Genomic DNA, 27107 nt, shown 5'->3' on the forward strand with positions numbered 1-27107 from the left:
TGTTGACCACTGTGTTATGTGCATGTGGTTCAGAAATAAGACAGAGAAAGGCCTCTTAGGAACTCTAGTTTTGGATTAAAGATTTCTAGAAGCCGACATTTTTAAAATGAAAATGATCAATAACAGACTAGCCTCTCTGGAACAGGTCCACAGAATTTACCACTCAGGATTGCTACTTAGTAATTAGTAAGAAAAGTTTAGGGAAACAGTTGTGCAATTGTATTCAGATGATCTTTTCTCTAAAACTTTGGTGGGGATGTAATTTCTTTTTGAAGCCAGGATGAGGACAGGGCTTGGTCTTTGACAGGGGCAAGGTGTTTCTTTTGGGAGGGACCAAATAGCAGATTACAGGGGTGGAGAGAGCCAAGGGATTGTAGGGGTGACACTCCAAGCTGATGAGCCTTGCCAGGAGTTTAGTGAGGCGAGGAGTCAACAACAGACCAGAGGCTAGGAACTGGCAGGGCAACTATAGATTTCACATGGTTATTGGATTAATATATTTTTTGCTTTAAACTTTTATCATGTGAGCCATAATTTATTGAGCTGAATTGAGTCTCGTCCAGGGAATTGATTTGAAGTTTGGATTCATCCCAGGAAACAGCTTTCATCTAAAGTCATGCTCTAGCACATGGTGTTGATGTTAAATTGAGCAGCTCATTGAAAATAGGACTGATTTAAACAGTAGAGTGAAGCTTCTGGTGGAGGCGAACTTGAGTACATCAGGAACTCCCGTGAACTGTCTCTGCTGTGACCACAAAGCTGGCCTGTCATTAGAAAAGGGAGAAAATGGGGGAGGACTCTTACATTCCAGTCAGCTCATGTACCCTCTTGATGCCAAACATTAGAAAGGCGAAGCGTATCAGATGAGTACAGCCCAAATTCCATTTGTACTTAAAGTTACGTAACAGCTCATCGTGTAATAGCTCTGGCCCCTGTCCAGCGAGTGTGTAGATATTGGCGGCTTTGCGTGCTTAATAGACCCCCATCAATCAGACATGACACCTTGTCCTACACCAGTTGCCTTGTTTGTTTAAGCCCGCTTTGGAGGTTGTATAAATAGTGTTAGCAACGTGCTCTCCCACCCTTGGTGATAAATAGCACCTTTTAAAAATCCTTCAGCATGTTCTTAGGATGTGAAGGAGTAGAACGTGATCCACTGTTAATTATGGTGGTTGTCAGTCTCCTGTGAATGTTCTCATGGCATCTCCAGGTGGAGAGTGTGGGGTGTCTGCACCCACCCTGGCTCCCCGGCCCTCTAGGGCCTCAGCCTTTCTGAGTCAGCTAATGTCCTGCCTCATGGAACCTGGCAAGGGTTGCCCAAGGGCTGCCAAATGCAACTGTGACTCAGGACTGGACAAGTGAATCCAAGTTCACTAAGAATGGAAAGGTGCATTTCTCCCCGTTTAAAAACAAATGGCTGCAATGACATGCTGGTATTGATTTCTGGGGCCACCTCTTCTTCCGTGTGAGAGATACACATGGGGTAGAAGGAAGAATATTGGGCAGAAGGTACAAACCACAGCCTCCTGGGAAAAGTTTTTTAACTAGAAAATTAAGAAATTACTTCCTTTTATCATGAGGTTCCAGTGAAATGATGTGGATAAAGCACGTGTATAAATGCTGTAAACTCCATGAATAATGACCTGTGTCTGCCATGTGCACTGCCAAGAGTAAGTAGGACTGGGCATGTGCACATGGAGCAGGGAAGGGCAATCGAGGCAGAAGGAATAAGCAGAGGGGGTTGGGCAGAAGATACAGAATGCACTAGGGAATACCACCAAGCATACTTTGACTGGAACAAGAGTATATCAAGGGAAGAAGTGCTGGATAAGTTTGGCCTAGAATTTTTGGTCCAGATTATGCAAGTCCTCAAATAGGAGGCTAAGGAAATTGGACTTCATTTTATAGGCAGTGAAGAGCAAGCGAGTAACACAATCACAGCTGAGCTTCAGGAAAATTAATCTGGCAGCAAAATACTGCAAAACCTCTTTGGAGTAGAAGGGGAATAAATAAATAAATAATTCAAAAATTTGCAGTAGTGTTTTTAAATATGTTCTGAAATGCATAAACTATATATTTTTAAATGATAATGTGTTTGGTTCTTTTTCTCACTGGCAGCCAAATTCCTTTTTTATTCCCTTTTTTTTTCTGTACTCTGTCTTCCCTCTTTACTTCTCTATCTTCTTTTCATCCTTTCTTACTTATTCACTTACTCTCTTCCTCTCTGCCTCTCTCCTGTGCCTTTCATAGTCAGTGGTATTTTGTGGGGTTCAAACCCAGCCAGGCACTGAGTTCTAGGATGGTGCTTTGCAAAGGTCCAGCTACTGGGATTCTATGCTCAGTGTGCACTTGGGCACCATTACTAAAGGCAACTGTGATTTTTACCAACCCCAATCCTATGATCATAGGTATTTTGAATGATAAGGTGAATTCTTGTAATTAATGTGACCAACGTTTCTATTGTCAAACTCTCTGAACTCTACCAAAAGGCTCAATCAACCTCTGTAATTCTTGTATCAGAAAGAACACTGCAAAGTCAATGGATTCTGTGGATAGGCTATATGCCCTTATCCAACAAAATTCAATAAATGTGTTTAGACGTCGGTGTTCAGGTATTTCACTTGTAGGCTTGTGTCTTGCGTGAGTTCCCCTGTGGGTCTGTATGTAGCACATAGTTTGGCTAAGATATGAATTTGAAGAATCTATTTTCCAAGATATACATATGGAAAAGGGCCATTTAGCTTTTTTGTTCTCTACTCATTTGTGCATTTGCAACAGTGCTTGTTAACTTATTAAAAAATCCTTTTGTGTCTGTGAAAAATGGCAATCATGTGAGAGATAAACATTCAGTGAAAATTGAAAGTATGGTTAACTTATAGTGTGTAGTGTCAGGCTATGAACAGGAAATGCATGCGACTCTCCATGGAAATGTGATTCAAGAGAAAACTGGGAGCCTCTATAAACATTTTTATATTTGTGAATCTGGGAATTTGAGAAGGTTCCGGATGTATGCCTCAGGAATGTCAAGAGTCTGCTATAAATCCAGATTTACAAAACAGATAAATTATTGAATGACTCTTCAGATTGCAAAATGATTTTTCATTTTATTAAATATTTACTGCATGTTTACCCCAAAGAAGTCCTTTAGTAAATTCAGTTAGTATTTAATTTATAGAAATTCAGCATATGCAATTGTATTTTGGATTCATGTATTTTGTTAAATGGAATCCCCTTTTCCATAGCATTAGAAAATTTTAAGGAAAGCTTTCTTCCATTTGAAAACTGAGATTGCATATGTGAAATGGACTTATTTGATTGAGAGATTCATTTTTTACCATAGGAATTTTGAATTATGAATAATTATCAAAGCTGTTTGATAACCACGGTTCTTTTTTTTTAATTTGGTTTTTTTAGTTACACATGATGGTGAAATATATTTTGGCAGATTATATATATACATAGAGTATAACTTATTCTACGAAGGATCCCACTCTTGTGGTTGTAGATGATTTGGATTACCCTGGTCATGTATAGGCCAATAAATGGATAGAACTGGAGAATATCATGTTAAGTGAAATAAGTCAGTCCCCCCAAAACCAAAGGTTCTTATTTGCATGCTCAGTCATCACCATCTTCCCTGGGGGTTGGCTTAGGCCCTTGTGGAATGGCATCAAAGCTCTGATTCTGAGGGTTACCTGCCCCAGGACCACAGGCTTTGGCTTTCCCATTAGTAAAATGGGAATAATAAAAGCATCTTGTTCAAAAGTTTTAGAGAAGATTAAATGAAATAATTTCTGCACCTGGCACCTGCTCAATAAGTCTTATGTCTTCTATCATTGCTGGTCATATCGTTATTTTTCTTGCTCCAAAGATCAGATCAGTTAAGCCAAGTGGTATGTTATTTCCCAAAGAAGGATTTTTTCTATTCAACTTTTCACATTTTGATTTTGTGCTTCATATAGATGGTTGCATATTTTCCAAAATGAGGAAATGTTTGGCATCAAACCCAAACAACTGGTGTCCAGCAGTATCAGGGGGCCCTGCCTTATCTGGTGCTTGGATTTAAAGTGTTTAAGGTTCAGTGATTTATTTCTCTGTTCAACTGTGCTGCAGCCTGGTACCATTGTAAGAAAGAAGTAAAACAGAACAGGGAAGAAGTAAAAGGAAAAAGATTGGAGGGAGATATGTTATTTTATGATGCGTTAGATTGGTCCTGGTCCCTGTAGCAGCCCTGGATTAGGGACAGTGTTGCCTGACCAGGGTGCCTTCGTTTCGACTTTATTGCATCTGAGCTCCGCTCCTCGACTGGCAGGTCCACATGGTCTAGTACCTGACGCTCACCCGCCACTCTTCCCCTTCACACTTTTCACTCTCACTAGGTGCATCACGGCGAACCTGCTCGTGTGCTGACTCTGCTCAGGATGCCCAGCAGCCCTGTTCACTGATCCAAATTTCTTCTCATTCTCGGGGCCAAACTCAAAGCTAACCATATCCCTGAGGATCCTCTGCATCCTAGTTACTCACCAATTGCTCCTTTATTACACTTGTGTGTTCTTTCTGGGCTGGCTCCCTTACAGAGCACCCTAATATGATTGGTGGTGATTATAATAACAACTACAAACACGTACATGAAGTTCTCCATGCCCAGAACATTTTAATTTACACTATTTCTTTGACCTTCCTAACAAACCCCAAGGTCAGTAGGTCAGATGTTTTTAACCCTGTTGTGCCTGGTTCCTTGGTCAAGCCATAAGTCCAATGTGATGAAGAAGATGGACTCTCAAACCCACCAACCCTGTTTCCCAAACATAGCTTTATGCCACTGTTGTTTCCTGTATATTGACATTATCTCCTTAGCTAGTCCTGGACACTCTTGATGTCCAGAAAGATGTCTTTAATAGTAGTTGGCCCTGTACCCAGCTCACCAAAGACTGGTTGCCTAGTAATAGTGGCAGTTATTTAATGGTTACTATGTGGCAGGCATTGTGCTACACTTCCTTACAGGAAGTAGCTCCTATGGGAGAACACTTCTGTAACACAGCTGCCGTTCCTAGGGTCAGGTTCAGAGAGTTTTAACAACTTTGCTAAGATCAGATGGATCAAGCATCTAGTTAGTAGGTGACCTTTACTTATCACCTGGTAATCACGGGAGGTGTTTTTTGTGTGTTGTTTTATTTTTAAAATTTAGACTTCCTCATAGCTTACAAGTTGAAGGCAGTATTGACTGTGTGTTATATTTCTGGACGGTAGATGGGTGGGAGAGGATAAGCCCTGTTGAAAGCACAAGGCCCAGCCATGGGCAATGGAGAAGCTGGGTGAAAAGGATCTTGCCCTCTGTCCTGTTTGGGTCCTTCAGCCCATGGTTCTCTTATTGGAATTTTACATTTAATTTGATTGTGTTTTGTCAATACTAATATTCTTAAAGTACAGGAATAGTATTTAGTATTTTTCCTCTTATATTCCCTAAACCCCAGACTTGGATGAATGAGAACCCTGTAAATGTGGTCCCAAGTAACGCAAAGAAAGACTAGAGATGTCTGTACATTCTTACAAATGCACATGGGATTTTCAGTCTGCATAACTGTGTGTGTGTGTGTGTGTGTGTGTGGTTTTCTTAATAGAAAAAGGCTTTTTATATTACCATTGAGAGGAAAAATGGGATGGCTTGGATATTTTTAAAATTATGTTGATAAAGATAATTAATGCTGTATAATAATAGGTTCTAGATCCAAGCAGCTACTTTTCTTTCTTGCTGTTAAGTTTTGAGACATAAACTCATAGAAATAAGTGTTGGGTATTATATGTGGGGAGGTGCCCACAGCCTTGCCAAAGAAATGGTTCATGCTGCGTTTTCAGACTCTGAGTGATAGAAATTTCAATAAGTACTTTTCTTTCTGAGAGGCCAAGTTACTTGTGTAATATGGCAGACCCAAAGTGTTTCTGATTTCTGTAACAACAACAACAAACTCTTGTTCTTTATTTTGAGTATTAATGCTACCCTGGTAAATGACAGCCATGTCATCACATGTAAACAAACTGTCTCAAAGATTCCTAGACACCTGGATCCAAGCTCCTCATATAATTCTCAAGAGTTTTTCATGACAATAGTCAGCTCTGCCTTGCAGTGGTAGATTTTAGTTATAGGAGAAAAGTTTTCTAAGTAAGTCAACTTGTGAATAACCAAAGAATTCATCATATCCATGTCTTTAGCCTTTATTTTTTAGAACATTTGTTTCTCCATTAAGGAAAATAATAATTCAAGAGTAAGTTTAAGAAGGCTGGCCACAATCAAAATAGCTAGCTTCATGTCCCCATAGCTACTATTCAAAGAGATATTGAAGCAGACTTTCAGGAGCACTGTTACTAAACATATTGCAATGTTATTAAAAAGTAGAATTTTCAACCACTGTTTGCATTTACTTTTTTCTTTTTAGAAAGAATATGTTGCACTCTTCTGAAACTATAGCAGAAGCAGGGTTGTCACCAGACTCCATGTCAGCTGCCAGACTCAATGCTAGTCATCATTGCTACATATTCACAGATGTCAGCACTGTTCTTACTGTAAATAGACTGAGATGAGATAATCACACCTTCTTTTAAATGACTTCATTGGATATGTTCTAGCTAAGCATTTTGCATGTTAACAAGTTTTCATAAACAGTATTACAAACAGTATAAGCAAAGGCCTTTAAACGGACTTATCATTATACAAAACTTCCCGGCTAGCTAGGAGGTCTCTCAGCTACTCCTTCACTTGTGTCTATTGAATAATTCAAATGTTGTTGTTTTATGGCTTCACTAATTTTTAAGCTTGGCTATTTCTTTTTGATCCAAACCCAAATAATGCCTCTCTTTACTTCAGGGCTTCACCAAATGTTGTCTTGACTGAGCTTCCTCTCCTAAGGTGTTTCTGAAACTGACCCCAAGGAAAAAAATGAACAACATAATACTGTGCTAATTGTATTTTCTAATGAATTGTTTTCAACTCAACTTTTCCCTTAAACTGAAAGAATTCTAGGGATTTTTATTAAAAAATTTGCATGGTTTTTTTATTATGCTATCATTACAAGATTTTTATTTTTATTTTTTTAATGCAACTGACACTCAGTTTTCTTCCACCAACACTGTGTGTAGTAGGGCGAGGGCAGAAGCTCTGGAGATTTCACCAGGCTTTTTGCATGCTAGGAAACTGCTCTACCACTGAGCTATATCCCCAGCTCTCTTTAAAATATTAATTTCAAGACAGGGTCTCACTGAGTTGCCCAGGCTGGCCTTGAACTTGGATCTTCCTGCCTCAGCCTCCCAAGTTGCTAGATTACAGGCGTGTGCCACCACATCCAGCTTTCACCAACATTTTTTTTTTAAAAGCAAGGTTTAGGCCCATGTTCATCTCCACTACGTCAAACTCTTTATTTGACATATGTATTAGTGACAGTAACACTAACCTGGACTTGGGGTCATACTATTATTGTTGTTGTTATTTGTTGTCAATTTTACTGTGGGGAGATTTCACAATAACTTTTGCTGATTTTGAATTATTTTGAATTTTTCCTATTATCGTCCATATTTTTGATCATTTATTCTTCAAACTTCCAGTCTTTAGTAAATGACCAACATTCCTATAAGCAGGAATACTCCTGTTTGAAAAGCATGATATTTGAGTTTAAGTCATAGTGACAAGCAGATTAATACTAAAAATTGATTGCCTGGAAAATATACCATAGAAAATGTAATACTTAGGAAATAAAAGAAAAGTATCAGAGGAGCCTATGGATGGTTGAATATGGCAATGTCAGATGCTTGTATTTACAGAAGGAAATGGAACAAAGTTCATCATTTTACTGAATACCATGTTAATATTTAATACTTAGAAAATTATACTGGTATCCAAGAAAAACTGAATATAACCTTCTTATTATCCTGCAGTGTTTTTTTTAAAAAACCTACAGATCTAGACTTTACCCATTGCTATATCTGTAATAAGCATTATGGGATAATATTAATGTTCTTACATTCTTCTTTGATATGCATGAGCATATTTTTAAATTTAGATGTTTTACATCCAAAGTAGTTCCAGACACTAACTGAAAAAACAATCAAGCTTCACATGGCGAAAAGAAATATGAATACGTTCCTAGAAAAAGCCCCCAGCTAGAGAGCTTAAAATCAGATAAAGATTTTTAAAATAGCATCTCGTGAGGTAAACATAACTTGTTGAAAATCATCTTGCACATTTTTGAAACTGGAACAAACCCCCTGCCACCCAGGAGTCAAGGACCACTCTGTGGGCGAGTGCCAAGGGCACAAACTTGCATATTTCAAATGCTTCCTATTTGTTTTCAATGATCTGAGCTGCTGGAGGTGGTGCAGTAGATTGATAAACTATGTTAGGGGATGTGGAGCTCAAGATGGAATTTTTAACCCCTTCTCTGTCTGAAATTGCAAGGTTTCTATAGCTGAGGGCTAATACACTCCTCAAAATCAGTTTGGTAAAAAGCTTTGAGAAGAAATTGATTCTTTTTTTGTATTTGAGTAAATTTATGCAATATGTACAGCATGCCCCCTAGATTTAGTTGATAAAAGAAATCAGTCCACAATAAATACTTACTGTGAGACAAGACAAAGACCAATCAGAAACTTTCTTATCCTGTCATTTTGATCCCCCTTTGAAAGAGAACATTCTAATAAATGAGAAAGTACCAGCCTGGAATTCATACCTGTTTGGTTTGACAAATATTAATAACTGTTCTTTCTGAGGATTTCAGAAGTAACAAACAGCACCTGAAAACCACCATAGAGATCTGATTAATTCCCCCATTGTACATGTGAGAAAACTGAGGCTTGACTCATGATCTGCTAAGGTCAAAGGACCACATGAGAGAGCAGATGGGGAGTGTAAATAAGTACCCTGACTTATCTCACCATCCCATCTCCTGTAGGTCAGACCCAGCTGGAAGCCTGGGGGCAAGGGCTCCCTTCTAGAACCAGAGCAGGACAGATAAAGGCAGAGAATCAGTCTGAGAAAGTAGACAACAACAAGCACAGTGACTACATCCAGATTTAAAAGATCCTTATAAATTCAGCGAATGATTTCATTCAGTTAATTAATTAATTAATTAATTTTGCAGTACTGGGTGTTGATCCCAGGGATGTTCCACTTACAGAGCCACATCCCCAGCCCTATTTTGTATTTTATTTAGAGAAAGGGTTTCTGTCTCTAAAGCTCTTTGCTTTTGCTGAAGCCAACTTTGAACTCACCGTCCTCTTGCCTCAGCCTCCTGAGCCACTGAGATCACAGGCATGCATCACAGTGCCCAGCTCTTATTTTATTTTTATTTTTTATTTTGAGACAGGATCTCACGGAGTTGCCCAGGCTGGCCTTGAACTTGTGATCCTCTTGCCTTAGGCTTCTGAGTCTCTGGGGTTATAGGCATGTGCTACCATTCCTGGCTCATTCAGTCAATTCAGTATCTTATTAATCACAACAGCATCCACACACATTTATTTAAAAATGGTGCCTGTATGCATGTGTGTTGCTTGTTTAAATAACAAGTCTGGTTACAACATTTGGTGAATTTATGAATTTAGACTTTTCTTACAATGATACCATGACCTTCCACAGTCTTCTGCATGGGGGATTTCTGCATAGAGAAAACAAAGAAACCACTCTCAATGGGCAAATCCCCAACTGGCAAGGTCTCTATTTGTTACTGTTGCTTTTTGAAAATAACTCTTTCAGGAAAACAGCTAAATATTGCCAGAATTTTAGTTATGACCTAGACTCTGTATCCAGGTACTTCTTGCATGCTACCTCAGACCCACTTAGCTGACCCTAAGGATCTTGACTCACTCACTGCCAAAACCATCCTCTATGGACAAAACCCAGTAGCTCCTAGTCTCTTGGTGGCCCCTGGAACTTCCCTGTTGACTCTGAGAAGCCAGACTCCAAGGACCCCTTGACACTCATGAGAGAACAGCTCTCACAAACGAGAGATGGAAATTAGTTGAATTATTGTCCCTTCCTCCCATCTGGATGGACTATCTTAAGACACAGTACTTCATGCTTCCAGGAATTTGGAAACATGATGATCCCAGGGATAATGCACTGGACACCCAGAAGAGGTCAGCTGGGAACATATCCCAGCCTGTTTTCTCTCCCTCCTTCTCTTTCTCATTCCCCATTTCCCTCCCTGAATAAAGTAGTAGCTCTGCTTTAGGAACCCAGGCCAAGAGAGATACCAGGGTTGATGCCTTCATGGGTTCTCTTTTTTTTTTTTTTTTTTTTTTAAGAGAGAGAGAGAGAGAGAGAGAGAGAGAGAGAGAGAGAGAATTTTTAATATTTATTTTTTAGTTCTCGGTGGACACAACATCTTTGTTGGTATGTGGTGCTGAGGATCGAACCCGGGCCGCACGCATGCCAGGCGAGCGCGCTACCACTTGAGCCACATCCCCAGCCCATGGGTTCTCTTTTTGAAGTTCAATTTTCAAGGGAACTGATTAAGCAACTGCGAAATAAGTATGGAGGATTTTTAAGTGGACCTCTGGTTGTTCTTAGGGATTGGACCCCAGTTTGACTCAGAAAACAAATGAACGATGATCTGTTTTAAGAATCATAGTGTGCAGAGTCCTAAACTTCTTTTCAGCCTTTCCTGATGCCTGCTCAACCCTCATTTGGGGATCGTTTCTTCATTTACCACAGGACATGGCTCTCTTCTACTTGAGAAGGGAGAAGTGACTAGGACTCCTTGTTCTGTCTTTCTAGCTGGATGACCTACCCCTCCCTAATGATGAATCAAGAATGAGGTGATGACCTGGAGCATGGGGCCAGTGTCCTCCTGTGTTGGATACCTCCATGCTCACCTTTCCCCAAAGCTGGTATGCATCAGACCCCAAAGAACATTTAGCAGTTTCTTTCTTTCCAGTGGTAGATGGAGAAGGGAGGGGGGCATTGGGATCCCTGTTTGGGATCTAACTGCCTCAGTCCCTTTCCTGCCCTGTGGGTCCTACTGGTGACTGTATGTGGGTAGTGCCTGAGTCTATAGTCAGCCTGGTACTGTAGTCACATGTCCTCTGTTCCTGGTAGCTTCTAAGCTGATTCTCCTGTGAGCTGCCTATAATGTCCTTTACATTTATTTTCCCCTTAAGTCAGCTAGGGTGAGTTCTGTGTTTGCAAGAGCACAATAAAGCATCTTTAAAATCCCCGAGTGATGCTGCTGTTGGAAATGTTATTCTAAGCCCTAAACTTTCATTTGGATGTCATTTAAATTTCTCTGCCATTTGTCCCATTAGTGTCTCTCTGGGATCTCTTTAGCTATCAATGAATCAGATTGCTTTGGAAAAAAATAGTCTTGTGTACAGTGACATCCAACATTTGCAAAAGTCCTTTACTGCCAAGAGGAAGTGAAATACATGGTAATTAGATTTATTTTAGGTTTCGATTACTCAGAAGAACAAAGATACATCATTAGCTAGTGTTTAATTTAAAAAATACTCTGATTATAGAAATGTCTGATTACCATATAAATTAGCTACCTTTGTATTTTGCTTATAACCTATAAAATACTTAACTTCATATAGAGCTGCTGGTTACAGATAAATAAGCTTGTCATCGCACACTAAAGGTGGCAAGTAGGTTTGCCTTTACTGCCAACTCCAGTCAAATCCTTCTTAACATGTATAATCATAACATAATTGATCTGTCTTGAAAATCTGGTTTCCTTTCTTTTTCCCTTTCTTAAATTATCTTTTATTTATGAACACATGCATATAATTTAAAAATCCAATAGTCCTAAAAGGCTTATAATGAGAAGCAGTACTCCCCCAAATTCCATCCCACTCCCCAGAGGCAACTCTCTTCCACTTCTGGAGCTCTTTCTTCTGGCATTGATCTCCATATTTCTAGACAATATGAACTCTCCAGTTTGAATATTCCTTCTTGGCTTTTCGTAAGATAACTGTGGATTGGGTTCTCTGACATCAACCAGTCCTCTGGCCTCCCTTCCCCTCCCTGATCGTCTCCATGTAGATTCAGCTGAACTTTTGAATAGTCATTGTTTACATTATTATGACTATGAACATACTGTTCGCTGTAGTTCTTTCATATGTTATCACATTTCTTTCTAAATAACTCAATATATCTGAATTCGCCAGGGTTCTCCAGAGAAATAGAACTAATAATGCGTATATATGGAGAAGAAGATTTATAATAAGGAATTGGCCCACATGATGATAGAGGCTGAGAAGTCCCAAGATCTGCAGCTGGCAAGCAGGAGACCAAGCAGAGCTGATCCCAGCAAGCAGGAGATCCAGGCCAAGTCAGAGGCCCAAGTACCAGGAGAGCCAGTGATGTGCCTTCCAGTCTGAACCTGCAGTCCCCAGAAACAGGAAGGGCTGCTGTGTCAGTTCGAGTCTGAAGACAGGAAAAGATCAATATCCCCAACTCAAGCTGTTAGGCAAGAGTTCTGTCTTATTCAAGGGAGGATCAGCCATCTTGTTCTATGCAGGCCTTCAACTCATTGGAAGAGGCCCACCCACACTGGGTAGGGCAATTGGCTTTACTCAGTTTCCTGATCCAAGTATTAATCTCATCCAGAAACACCCTCAAAGACACACTCAGACAATGCTTGACCACATATCTAGCTACCTTGTGACTCGCTCAGGTTGACCCCTAAAATTAACCATTGCAACAACTTTCTGACATTGATTAATTTTTCCAAATGCTCAACCACATGAATTTTTCCAAGTGCTCAAACACATACATGTTGCTTCTTCTGAGAGATGTTCTACCCCTGGTCTTCCATCTTCCTGCTCCAATTTGGACTCGTTATGTTCCAGGCGGGGGGCATAGCTAACATCATCCATTTTGATGATCTTTGTCTACCACATCCTATATCTTCTGCTTTCTTGGTTTATTCTCTTATTTGGCTGAAGCACATCCTTGTAGCTTCCCAAGGAAAGGGTAAAGGGAGGTATTAGCTTTCTAAAAATGTCTTTACTGCACCCCCGCACCTGACTTATAATTAAATTAGTTTTAGAAATTAATGTTGGAGATAATTTGTCTCTTAGAATTCTGAATGTGTTTCGGAGTGTCTCCAGCATTCTGCTTGAAGATTGGCACAAGACCAATGTCATTCTTATTTTGCTTCTATTTTTGTGATATCAGTTTTGCTTCTTGATCCTTTTAAGGTCTTCCAATCTCTGGGATTCCTCTACTCTGCAATGAGGTGCCTTGAAGAGGGCCCTCATAAATCCATGTGTCCTGTGCTTACCTTTGAATGGAACCTTTCAAGCTAGAAATTCATATTGGGTAGTTTCTTGATAATTTCCTTCTTTGTATTTTTTCCTATTTTTTTTTTAATTTCTGGAACTCCTCTTTGGATAGCATGTCAAATTCTCCCATCTTTCCTATTTTCCAATGTTTTGACTTTGGTCCTATTTTCTGGGGAGTTTGCTTGACTCCTCTAGATTTTCTGCTAAACTCTTTAATTTTTATGGTGATACAATTTCCAAGAAAGATTTCTCTCTTTTTTTTGGTTATTTTCAGTGGGACATCCTATTCTTTTTTCATAGATGTGCTATCTAAATATACTTATTAAGAATATAACAGAATTTTCGAAGGTTTATTTTCCCTGCCTTTCCCCCCACCTCCATGTTATTTTCCTGTCTGTTTGACTCTGACTTTCATGTCAGACCTTTCTCCAAGTATCTGTCAACGTGTAGTGAGCGTTCATATTTGATAGTAAGGCACTAAAAGCCAGATTGAAAGTTCTGCGTGCTTGGGTGGTATGGTGGGCTGATGACCTCTTCTTGCATAGAACAGATTTTGAGCTGCCCTTTTTGATGGGACCCCAGACACAATATCAGCATGTGGATGTCTTTCCTCTGAGGCTACTGTCTTTCTCCAGAAGAGAATGCTTTGGTGTCCTACCTGGGATATGAATGGGTGGCTGGTATTGAGTGTTCCTCACCCAACTCTGTTCTCTACAGTGCCTCCTTCTGCATCTTCAGCCCCTTCTCAATTTCTCCAGAGAATTAACTTCTCACCTGTTGGAGACAGGCAGAGGGTAACTAGTGCCCTGGCGTGTAAAGTGAGCCTTGTACCTCTGTTTTCTATTGTGAACTTAATCCCCACCCTTCAAGGGCTGGGCTCTTGGGGTTTCTGTCAGGCTGGTTGGCTCTGGTCCCCATGGTATATCCCACACGGTAGATACTACATTTGCTATTCGTACTATTACAACTCCTTTATCTGCTTTCCCTCAATATTGTTGAAATCTTAAATTGCAGTAGCGTTTTGGGAAGGAGAGGAGGGAAAGGCAGATGGTCACCCCTGCATGTTTAGCTGGAAGGAAAAACCCGAGCTTTCCCTGGAGGTTTGAGAGGTGCACTTGAAAGGAAGTTGGTCTGTGGCTGCCTGGGGAGCACGGAGACCACCATGACCCCTGGGGCAGCAGCAGACCTTGGCAGCACATGAGCTTCATATTTGTCATTCTTGTTTTGGATGTTTGCTCTCCCGCCTTTTTTTTTTTTTTTTTTTTTGCTTTTCTTTGTGCTTTCCTGGCCTTAGTCCACCCCGCTCAACCCCCTCCCCCATCTCCTCTATCTCATTTGTCCTCTGCTGCAGCTCAAAATGGCATTTTCAGCAAGTCTCTAACACCTCTCTGAACCGAAGGCTCTCAGGTTCACCTTCCCTTCTCCCAGCCTGCGCCTGCTCTGCTGTCACAGCATCAGGGAGCTTCTGTCTGCTCTGTCTTCAGTCCCAAGTGACTTTTTATAGAGAATTCCTGTGAGTCGCTGTCCAGCTCAGTTACCAGGAGCTAATCAGGATCGGCACTAAGAGCTTTCTCAAAGAAGTCAGATTTCTCTTTCTTCTAGTGAAGCAAACAAAACGTGGCCTGAGCACACAGCATTGGACAGGTCCCCTTTCACCTTCACCTTCTGCCACATGGATGACACCGGCTGAGAGTTCAGAATCCAAGTAGGTGGGTTGCTCAGTGTTTACAGTTTTCCTTCTGTGAAAGCTTCTTGGTCTAAATGTTTCCTGTGCTGTGAGTGTTCAAGCTGCCATGACTCCAACTTTGTAGGTGACTCTTCTTGCCCCACAATGTCTGTATTCACATTGAGGCTCTATGATTAGCCAGTAATGTAAACGCCTGGCCAAAATGTATGGCCTGAGTTTATCCAAGGCCCAAACAATTACCAAACATTCCTCTTAGATAGAAGACAGATTTCTTTCCCTTGGCAAAGATTTCCTACTGAGATATATTACAGGATGTTTTACATTCTCTTGGTCTTGTAATAACACCACACCCAATCCAGTATTTGATGTGTCGGTGTTCATTTGGAAGGTTGTTATTTTTTAAATATATATTGTTCACAGTCTGGGGCTCTCATATCTGTACAAAACTACAGTCCTGTTTCTACCTTTCCAGAGTTTTATGACACCTGGGAACTTAGATCAAACCCAGACTGGGACCAGATTAGGGTGGGTGTGCAGCGCCTGTGTCAGGGAACAGGACCGCCCTACAGGAGGGAAGGGATGCTCTAGCTGAGGCTTGTAGATAAACAAGTGAGCTGGATGCCTGTGGTTTCAGATCAGGTAGGAAGGAAATCATCTGGAACCATCTCTTGTATGGATTATTTGATGTCTTCCTTACTGGTTCTACCATGATCCTGTGATTACGAGGCCATCAATGCTATTTGCAGATAGATGAATGAGCTGAGACTGCGGCAGGTGAAGGGGCCAGCCCAGGGTCACCATCAACTCCCAGGGCTGCGTTTGAACCCAGGCCTCCTGACTCCCAGCCTATGATCCTTTCACTGCCCTACAGCTGCTTCCTGAGCCCCTTTCCTGGACCACTCAAGCAAAACAAGCCCACTTCCTGCTATGGAAGGGGGAAAGGGGCTTAATGGGGACTGACTCATTGAGTTTGGCAGGCCCCTTGGGTTAATTTCAGCAGGTCATCCCCAGCGCTCTGTTTCCCTTTGTGAAGACACAGATCAGAGGTGTTCTGCCTTTGTATAAACTCACTTTGTGACTCTAGGTGAATCATTCTCCTCTCTGGACTGCAGTTTCCTCATTGAAGATGAATATATTGAAATTTGGTGGATCCCAAATCAGCCAGAGGATCAGAATCACCTGAGGAATTAAACACACACACACATACACACACACCCCCCAAACCTATTGAGGCACATTTTTATACATCATAAAATTCACCCATTTCATGGTACAATTCATTCAGTTTTAGTAAAGTTTAGTGCAACCATCACATAGATCAGTTTTAGAATATTTTCTTTATGCCAGTGATATCCTCCATGTCCTGTTAATTCTCATTCCCATTTGAGGCAACAAGTAATCTATCTACTTTCTGTTTCTACATATTTGCTTCTTCCAGACATTCTGTATAAGTAGAATCATACAATATATGGTCTCTCACATCTGGCTTCTTTTACTTAATATAACGTGTTTGTGGTTCATTAATGTTGCAGTATGCATCAGCAGTTCATTCATTTTATTGCTTTATACTATTCTATTGTAAAGATATACATATTTTGTCTATCCATTCATTAGTTGTTGGACATTTGGCCCATTGGATGGGCTTCGCAAGCGATGAATATGCTGCTAGGAATATCTAAGTACAAGTGTTTGTGAGGACTTAACGTTTTCATTTCTCTTGGGTCCATACCTAGAGTGGGATTACTGGGTCATATGGTAACTCTGGGTTTAATTTTTTAGGAAACAGCCAAACTGTTTCCTGAAATGGCTATACCATTTTACAATCTCACAAATAACATATAAGGGCTTCCCTTGGGGAACTTTTAAAAAATTCTCATTTTGGGGCCTTACCCCCTCCCCTGATGTCTGGAGTGGGGCCCAGGAATCTGCATTTAACAAGCTCCCCAGGTGATTCAGATACATCTGTTCAGTGGGTGTGATTTTGAACTCGCTCAGACCAGGTGACCTGTGAAGCCTTCCTGAGACCTTTTGTCCCTATTAGTTTGTGCCTCTGGGGCAAGACACACATTCCTGCCAAGCCATTTTTAGTGTTTGTCTTTAGATCAGAGAAGCTGTTACGCAGAGCAAGGCTGAAGGAGTTGGCCAAGCAGCCTGCATAAATCTGCGCCGCACCTGTCCTGCATTATCCTCAGCGCAGGCCAAGGCTTTGTGTCCCTGGCTTCATAGACATAAAATTTTATCACAGGTTTTTATGTGTTATCACATTGTAAAAGTGCCATAAAATCAAGGGTCCAGTTTTCAGTGTATCTGAAACCATCCTAATCCTTGAAGTCCTAATCTTGGTTGCTATTATTTTGGTAACTGGTGGAGAAGCCTCCTCCCAGCCCTGCCATTTATATTAGGATGTGAGTAGGTTCTTAATGGCTCTGAGGTTCCATTTTCTTATCTGAAAAATGGAATGGATAACATGGACATCCTGGAGTCATTTGTGAGAATTCAGTGAGAATACCTGTGAAATGTCATTAGAATACACCGAGTGTTCTTCCTTCCTTCCTACTCTGCTACTTCTTACCTTGTGTTCTCTTCCAGTATCATACATATTGTCCTGTCCTTTTTAGGCCTCTGTTCATCTTCTAATTTTTATTGAGCTGGAATTCACACAGTGAACGATCAGCCAGTTTCCTCCACACCTTTGTCTTTTCCCTTTCTCCACTCTTGTTCCTAAATCGTAGCCATACCAGTGGATATAAAGTGGCATATCGTTGTGGTTTTAATTTGCAGTTCTTGAATGATTGGTGATGCTGAGCTGCTTTTCATGTGCTTGTTGACTGCTATTCTTCAGAAAAGAATATTCTTGCAGAAAAGCCTTTTCAAGTCCATGGCTCATTTTTTTAAAAAAATGGGTTGTTTTGTCTTTTCATTGTTTAGTTACAAGAATTTTTTATACAGTCATGTGTTGCTTAATGACAGGGGTCCATTCTGAGAAATGCATCATTAGGTGATTTCACCATTGCACAAAGATCATAATTTGTGCTATGAAATTAAGTTGGCTATGATGTCACTAGCTGATATAAGTTTATGTGTTCTGGTCTGCCACTGACCAGAGCTTCTTTATGCACCCATGACAGTTCTGAATGCTAGATCCTAATTAGATAAATGGTTTGCAAATGTTTTCGACTCCAATTCTGTTGTTTGTCTTTTCGTTTTCTTTATATTATCTTTTGATGCTCAAAAAATTTATGGCCTGCCATCCTCTCCTTGAAAATCCTCTTGCCTTTCCCTGATGCTATTCTTCAGACTTTGGTGTTAGATTCTGTATTGGCTAACTGTTTTTTTGTTTTGTTTTGTTTTGTTTTTGTTTTGTCACTGTGGCCAAAAGACCTGCCAAGAACAACCTAGAGGAGAAAATTTTTATTTTGGCTCATGGTTTTAGAAGTTCAGTCCCTAGTTGGCCAATTCCATAGCTCTGGGCCTAAGATGAGGCAGAACATCACAACAGAGCTTTTTTTTTTTTTCCCCAAAAACCCTTCCATTATTAACCACCCATCACTGTTGTGCACTACCCACTTAAAAACACACCAGTTACTTTGCTATTGGATCAGGGTATTATCTGTGTGTACTGTGAAATTAGCCACATGTTGTATGTTCTCATTATTTTGTTTTTCACCTGCTGATGCTTCATTTCTTTGATTCTACTCCTTCCTAGATATATCTTCCTTTAATGTGACTGATTCTACTTCTCCCAGTCTGGAGTTTTATGGCCAATTTCTCTTCAACTCTGGGCCAATGCCAACTTTTCATTTCAATCTCTGGCATGGCTGGAAAAGCAAAACTTTTGTTGTTGGGTCCCTGGTATGACCCTGGCTCAGGCCCACTCTTTCCTGAGACCAGCCAGCCAGTTGGGGGCCTCAGCCCAGGGCCTCCCCTCTTCTACCTTCCTCACTTACCCTGATGTTGGTGCCCTTCTTGAGGACTAGATAACTTTGAATTCGATCTCAATGATCCCTTCAGAGTTATCGAAATTGTCATTTTGGCTGTCATTGCCCTTGCCCTCTCCCATGCCATCAGTATGCATATTGATGATCTCATCAGCAATCCCTACAGGGAGATTAGGTAACTAAGCATTGAGACCCAGTCTAGAACCCTCTTCTCCTGACTTCAAGGCCAGTGATGACTTTCTTTCTAGATGGCTGTGGTTTCTGTATGACTCTCCAAAAGAGCCTGGCTATGGAACAAATACAGTTTTTATTTCCTTGCAAACTATGTGATCTTGGACACATTTATTAAATGCCATGAGCCTCAGATTCCTCCTCTGTGAAATGGGAATAGTTATGCTTACTTTGCAAGATGAATGCTCAGATCAGATGAAGTATGGAAGCTGCTCAACCCCGTACCTGTCAGAGGTGCTCATTATCCTTGAGAGCTTCTGACCTCCTTTGCAATGATCCCTCCCATTGTGGGCAATCTCTAGGCTCCCTTGGATTGATATGTTCCTTCTCTGATATCCTAGCCCTCACCCCTGGGCCATCATCTCTTAGACAACCTGAGATTAGGTAGACTAATTACAACTTGGTTATGCTTCAATGGCAGAAAGTCAAAAGACCGGGACTTGTTTGATAGATGGTGACCTCAGCCATATCAGTAAACTTCCTAGATGGACAGATGGATGGATAGATAGATAGATAGACAGACAGATACATTACAACAAGTTGTCAGAAGCAGCTGCAGGTAGACAGGCCTCATCTACCAGAAATAAGTTGGGTGGCACAGCGCCTGTTTCCTTTGCCCCTCTGTGGCTTCCCTAGTCCTGACTCCTTGAGCCTCATTTGGCCTTCAACCTTGGACCAGCATCTGCACCGGCCCTTTCTTCTGCCCTTGCCTGCTGCTCTCTGGCTCTTCCCTGGCCTTTCACGAATCTTGGTCTTAGTTGTGTTCCAGCCTGTTGAGCTGTTCCTCAGGGACAAGAAGCACAAAGGAGAGTAATTAAAAGAGGAGGCTGGGGAAGGCTGACTGTTTATGGAACTGTTCTAAATGTTTTACCATATTTTGAGGTTTTAAAACTGAGGTCATCTTGTAGTGTTTATTTTCAAAATACTTGGTTGCTTGATAGGGGCAAGCTAAGGACTGCAGATGCTTCATATTCTTTAAATATTTGCTCTACAGTCTTTAGAGGAGAATTATGCTGGGAAGAGGGAGAAAGGAGGACCTCTGGGGGCAGGGGCAGCAGCTTCCCTGTCAGTTTGGACATTTCACCTCTGGTTGGAACTTGCTGGCCACATTGAGCAGAATGAAAACAATGTCCTCAACAGGAGCCCACTTTAGAAGCCATTTGAGTGACCACCTACTGTCACTTCAGCAGACCTCCTGTGGTCATCATGAGCACCATAAGCCCCTCATCAGAGGCCTTCCAACCCTTTGCAAAGCCCTCCTTGAACAGAGTTCTGGAAAATCATGTTTTTTCTCTCTCCAGTTAGGTTTTCCTAACTCAGGCGCTTTCAGAACTGCACAGGGACATCAGGAGACTTGGGATAGTTGGATGGTGCTATATTTATAGAAGTTTCTTATCACCTTTCCCACTAAGTCTCTCAGCACATCAATTGGCAGAGTTCAGCTTTTTAAACTCCTAACACTTATCAATTCCTCTCCTCTGAAATTCTCCATGAAGGTACTAGGATACGAGGAAAAGCTGCCAGTAAAAATCTAGAGGGTATAATGTGTTCTTTTTGATTACTTTGTCTGGCTTTTACTCTTCGTGTAATGTCTGGCGGGAGAACAGTATACAAGAACTCAATTAAGTTCCAAAGTTAAGAAATTACAAGCAAGATCATAAAATAAATGGATTGTGCTGGCAAGTTCTAAAATGGCATCAAAGTACCTTTGATAAACATCTTCCTGAGGAATCCACTCCCAGCTCCTGAAATTATCACCAGGGGACTTTTTGCTCTGAAATTCTGCCATTGTGCAAAAGAAAGTTTGTTTAGTTCCCTTTTAGGGTTAAGAATCTGCTGAAGGAGAAGGGGAGCTGTAGATAGAACTTGTTTTATTGAAGACAATCTGGGCCTTTGCTGCAGAACAGAGGGACACTTCTTTATACTAAGATCATTTTCCCCAAACTACCTAAAATTTTCTTTTCATTAAAAGTTGGGGGTGGAATGTGTTTCTTTGTTTTTAAGCAGAAATAGAGACTAATGGTAGTAAGAGAGAAAAAAAAAGTCAGTTCCAATTCCATCATTCAGGTTAACTACCATTAACATTTGCTTTTACATGTTATTTTACTTTTTAACAAGAACTGGAATCATGCTGTTTCCAGTTTCACTTACTGAATCTTTCTGCATTTAGCAATATATGGCAAATAGCTTTTAAGCCAACAAAGAAAGACCTAAAATTGTGAATTTTAGCAGCTCGAAGTCCTACCCATTTAATAGCTAGATATATTTTATCAGTCACCTATTGATGTCTCTCTAGGTTGTTTATAAGATTTTTGCTATTTAAAAATACGTTTGCTATCATATATAAATTAAAAAAAATGTTTTAGTCATTGTCTTTGGACATACCTTTGTTGAGAATGATCATTTCTCTTCTGTCTTTGCCCTTCCAATGGGTAAAAAATTACATCCTAATTTTTAAAATATTTTTGAATTTTTTGATCATTTATGTTTCTCTTTATAAATCGTGTATTATATTTTGCTAATTAAAACTATTTTCAGATTTTATAAACCTTTTTACTTGCCATTGTTGATTGTGGGTGGAGGGAGCTTTATTTTCTTCAGACTCCTTCACCTGGCTCTGAATTCTCAGAGGTCTCTGAACGTGATGGAATGTTGGAATCAATTTCCTGGGGATCTTGAAAAATGACTGAAGTTTGGGGAACAATATCAACCAAGTTATATTGTTATATTGTGTGCATGTACAAATATGTAACAATAAATCCCACTATTATGTATAATCATAATACACCAATGAAAATATAAAAAAAAATTAAATGTCTTAGCTGGCTTCAAGTCTTAGATGTTGATATTAATTGGCATGCATGGGACTTCTGCTGTGGTCCAGACCAATCATCATGCATACTTCCATAGATAAATATTTTCTTTTGATTTATAACATAGGTATATTTTTCATAATTTTATCAAGTTTCTATACATCTTTTATTCTGCCTTTTTAAAATTTCACATTATTTCACAAGCACTTTTCCAAATTGCTTTTATTTCTCAACAGTCCTCATTTTAGGCCTACATAATATTGTTTTGAATGTATCAACAGTAACTCACTTAAAATTACTGTCAATGAATATTTCAGTTGATTTTGTTATGGAGGTAGCCAAGTGTAGTGAATGCAGTTGTTAACTCTGATTTTAGACAGTCTGGATTTGACTTCTTAACTTTATGACTGCATGATCTTGGGCAAGTTGACCTCACTTTTTTATGGACCTCAGTTTCCCATCTGCAAATTGGGAATGATAAAATTGTACCTATTTCAAGTTTCTCCTTGCTATAATGTGCTGACCTTTCTCCACAGGAACATTAAAATCATTCTTGTGCTTTTTTTCTTGAGAAATAATTTAATATCTCTTGAAAACTATTGTCTCTGAGCTACTTGGAGACTTCTTCCAGTAGTTTGAAATTGAAGTTACAATGCAGAATTTCTAAAATTGAGGTTTTTTTTTTTTTTTAACTTATTTGAACTTGTGTCCTGCCTGGATACCTACAAAGTAAATATCTTCTCTTCTAAGCAGTGGAACTTGGGGGATGGGTGGAAATGTCACTCATTCTTTGCAGAATATGCCATTAGAAAGATAGGATAGGATGCCTTCTGATCCCTCCTGTGTGGGGGTCTTCTGGGGGCCTAAACTCCACTTCCTGATGCTCACAGGGTCCACCACAGCAACTTCAAAATGTTCTGGTTTCAGTAAAAACTGGAGGGTCTGTCTGTGGGAGCAAGGTCAGAGTTGGTTTGTTTGGGGACGTATTTTCAGAGCCTGTGATTTAAAGTCATAGTAGGTTTACACACAGGGACTTCTGCCACATGTGAGAGGTGAGCTGCCAAGTGTCACTATCTCCTGTCCCTGTCAGAGTTTCTCAGCCATCAGCCTGGGGTCAGACAGAGCATCGTACCCCATGTTGGAGGGAATGCCAGAGTGGTGGAGGGTGGAGGCAGGCAGAGCAACATCGACACCCAAATAGGGAAGCCAAGTCCTAGTGAGCTCAGGAGGGAAGGCCGGAGGGTCCCGAGAACCAAAGAGGCCAGAAGGAGGCACTGGAGCCAGAACCCGTAGCTGGAAATGCCAGTCAGGGAGACAGAGAGCCGCAGACCATTGCTGCTCTGGACTGCTTCTCAGAGCAGGAATGACTGGCTTGGTGTATGAGATGGGGCCACACCACCTCCAAAAGGTTCTACTCCCACCCAAGATCCAAGCAGGATGGTTTGCAGGAGGGTTTGCTGAGAGAGTGAATTGGCAAAGCAAGTAGTGTAGGTTTATGCTTATTGTCCCCAAATGTACTCCTGCTTTTGCTTAGCTTGCTGGCGCATCCCTTTGGGGGCCACCGTTTGGCTCGTGGGAAAGTGATATGTATTGATCTCTCATCCACTTCCTCTGAGCTGACTGAGATCATCAGCTATAAAGCTGACTGATACCCACCTTTCCCCTTTCCTACACTGTGTCCCCCACAAATGCTGGGCCTGCTGGCTATGCCCTACTTTCCTGTTGTACCAAAGTCAGGAGGGCCTTGCAGCCCCTCCCCAGGCTTCCCTGGGAGTTCATGGCTTGGTCCCCGGAAAAGGCAGCCTAAACAAGGTCCTGCACTCCCTGCTATAAGGTCTGCATTTATGGCACTGGAACCAGAACCCATAGCTGGATTTTATTTTCAGTCTCTCATAACTTCACCATTCTGATTCCTAAGGAGGAGACTCTGGGGGAAACACTGGGAAATGTGTTTATTAAAAACTCCACAAGTGACTGACAGTCAGTACAGATTGACTGCACTAACACCCAGCTACCACCAGTTCCAAACACCATACATTTCCCATCACGGCCAGAACCATCAAGTAGGGTCCTCCCAGACACCATTTAGAGATAAGAGCAGGAAGTGGGCATTCAGCATGGGCTCAGTTTTTACAAATCCCTGTCCAACACTGTTGTCTGCTTTAGCTAAAGAGGGAAAGGGGAGGTAAGTGATAAACGACCTCTAAGATTATCTGCTGACTTTTAAATGTGGAGTTCAGACAAGCCAGTTCTGTGTATAGAACACATTTAAGATGAGGTTTCTGCTTTTTTTTGTTTGTTTGTTTTGGGAGGCCTGATAGATACTGGGTTTTGGATCTTGAATGGGTTGCCTCTTCTAGAGTCTTCCATTTAAGGCTTTTCCATCTTACTACTGATAGTCCCTCACAGAAATCTTACATTTAATGCTATACATCTTGGTGACATTTTCTCATAACTGGGTCCTATACTGGTGTCTTGGGTCCTCAGGGAAGATATTTTACTGGTATCTGGGTCAGTCACAGACCACCAGGAAACGTGAGTCCTCTGACACTGCTTTGCCTAAACCCGAAGTAGATCTGCCTGGTTGCTTTTCCCTGGTCCACACTAGCTACTTCCTTTAGAATCACAGGACAAGAATCCAAGAGAGACCCATCTCCAAGAAAGAGCACTAAGGTGCTAGAGGGCAAAACTGGCTCAAGCTGGGCATTCCTGGTCTTTTCATGGGTAGGATGCCTCCCGAGGTGACCACCTCATCCCAGAAATCACCGGGGGAGTGTGGTGACCTATAGGGCTGTAGCACACAAAGGCCAGGGCCTCTCTCCTCTTAGTGAAAGAGAATATGAGCTCTGCCCCATCTGGCTGTGAGCAGCTGGGCCTTTGGCTGGGATTGCCTTGCTGCCCCTCACCAGGCGAGGCGTGAAGGGGAAGGAGGGGCCTTGTGCTCCTTTCAGAAGTTGGACAGTGCCATGACAACCCATGCTCCAGGCCCTAAACTCTCCTGGTTGGAGTTCAAGAGACATCATTGATGGACAGCATTTCTGTTCCAGTGTGTTCTATTTCCAGTGTAGTTGAAATATATGATAGTGTTACACATATTGAAAAATATGTTTGGCACTAAAATTTTCAGTCTTATCACTAAAATTTCAGCCCCAATTCTCTTTCCTCCTTTCTTGTTTCTTGTCCAACCTGAAGATTCTGTATCTCCCCCCGGGAAGCCCAATTATATTACCTAAGAACCACAGCATTATTGTCAGAGGATTCAGGTGCTCCTGCTTTTGAAGAAGTGCAAAGGGGTTCCAGTGTTTTCCAGCCCCTCTGTGGTGAAGTGTATTCTATGTAGGAGATCCCTGCTGCAAAGAAGAAACCCAAATGCATATTTGCTCCATCTCAGATAATTAATCTCCCTAATGGACTTGCAGATTTATGCAAAAAAGTGGTAGAATATAAAAGCTCATTAATCATCCTGGCATCATGAGCTCATGTTGTTATGAAATAAATATGCTTACTAAATGGATCCAGATGCTATCAAATACACGTTTCCAATAAATACTATTTTCTCTCCTTGGCCAAGGCAATAAACACACAAAGCTTTTTGTGACACCTCTTTTCCATTTATCACCAGTGGTCCTACATTGTTTTCCTTTAGTTTCTTTCCCCACTTGCTCAGCTGCTGGTGAAAGGTGGTAAGTGTTTTCTGATAAGGATTCTGGGGAAAACTATAAGGAGATAGGAAACGTTCCTTCTAACCCAGAGCTGAGGGGTGATGGGAAAATGGAGATCCCATGGTCAGTTGTGTACCACCCTGGGACAGAACATTTTGCTCGATTTATCTTCTTGCCCAACACATCAAAGTTCAAATTCCAACCCAAACTGTTACCAGTCTTCAGAGGCCTTACTGGTGTCTGAGTGGACCCCCTGCAATTTACTGTATGAGGATGGAGTGATGGGAAGATGGAGACATTCAATGACACTCAAACCATGGGTTCTTGATATGGGGGAGCTGCCTCGCCAAGACCACCCCCGGGATTGGCTGTGGGGCTGGAAGTAGAAGGGCCCATTGTGCGGAAGGAGGGGTCCACAGTGAGTCCATGGCAATGGTTAACATGGGTTTAAGCCAGACATATGGAGGTTCCAATCTGTACTCTGCCACATACTAGTTGTGACTTTCAAAGATATCCAACCACTCATTGTCTTTATTTGTTAATCTGAGTTGATGGAAAGATTGATGAGATTATTATAATAAATTATCTGAAGCCTAACCTGGGACATGGTAGCTGTCATCACCCTTCTTAGCAAGGTCACCCCTGATGGGGAGGGAGGTAGTCCAGGAGAAGTAGATGGAAGAGAGAAAGCTGTTGAATAGCCAAGTGATGGCCACATGTGCCACTAAGCCTAGGGCCTGCCCTGCTGGGAAGGGCCTCCCTCACAGTCCATTCCAAGTCTAACCTTCTTGAGTTCCCTCTCACTGCTGTCCCAGCACTCCAGGTCCCTGATCCCGGGTCAGCTGGTGGCCACCACCACTGTCTGGCTGACTGGAGTGTGTGTCTTTCTGTTGTCAGTGCAGGAAGTGTGAAGACGCCTGCCTTCCCCAGAGTAGGATCCATCAGAGTTTGAAGGCATTAAGATGAGAAAGGAAGGGAACTACACACTCATTGATGCCTTCTCTTATGGCAGCCCCTTGCTAAGCTATTAAAATATTTTATTTCAATTTTATCCTCATAACAACCTTGAGAGGTATGATTACCACATCCAGAGAAACCAAGGTCACCCCAGGTTTATTTTTCTTAAAAGCCTGTGATCATTCTAGTCTACCTTCTTGCTTCTCTGGTGATTTACTAAGAAATTAAGATAATAAAGCAGAGCAAACACAAAAATGTTCAGGAGAGAAGGCATATGTGTTTTGCAGAGTATGTTTTTCTATTTCTACTACATGAGCAATTTATCCGATAAAATAGTACATCCCTGAATTTTTTTTTGGGGGGGGATACTGAAGGATTGAACTCACGAATACTCAACCACTGAGCAACCTCCCCAGCCCTATTTTGTATTTTATTTAGAGACTAGGTCTCACGGAGTTGCTTAGCACCTCGCTTTTGCTGAGGCTGGCTCTGAACTCCCGATCCTCCTGCCTCAGTCTCCCAAGCCACTAGGATTATAGGCCTGCATCAC

General features: G+C 41.3%; 1 long non-coding RNA gene across 1 annotated transcript in view; it reads left to right on the forward strand.

The window, feature by feature from the left end:
- LOC113182091 (uncharacterized) overlaps positions 1-10413 on the forward strand; it is a 511795-nt gene extending 501382 nt beyond the window's left edge. Inside the window, exon 3 of the long non-coding RNA XR_013343747.1 lies at positions 10352-10413. This is a non-coding gene — a long non-coding RNA (uncharacterized LOC113182091). The remainder of the gene's footprint in view (positions 1-10351) is intronic.
- Positions 10414-27107: the final 16694 nt, after the last annotated feature.

Source organism: Urocitellus parryii, chromosome 6 (genome assembly GCF_045843805.1).
Source record: "Urocitellus parryii isolate mUroPar1 chromosome 6, mUroPar1.hap1, whole genome shotgun sequence".
Classification (NCBI taxonomy): Eukaryota; Metazoa; Chordata; class Mammalia; order Rodentia; family Sciuridae; genus Urocitellus; species Urocitellus parryii.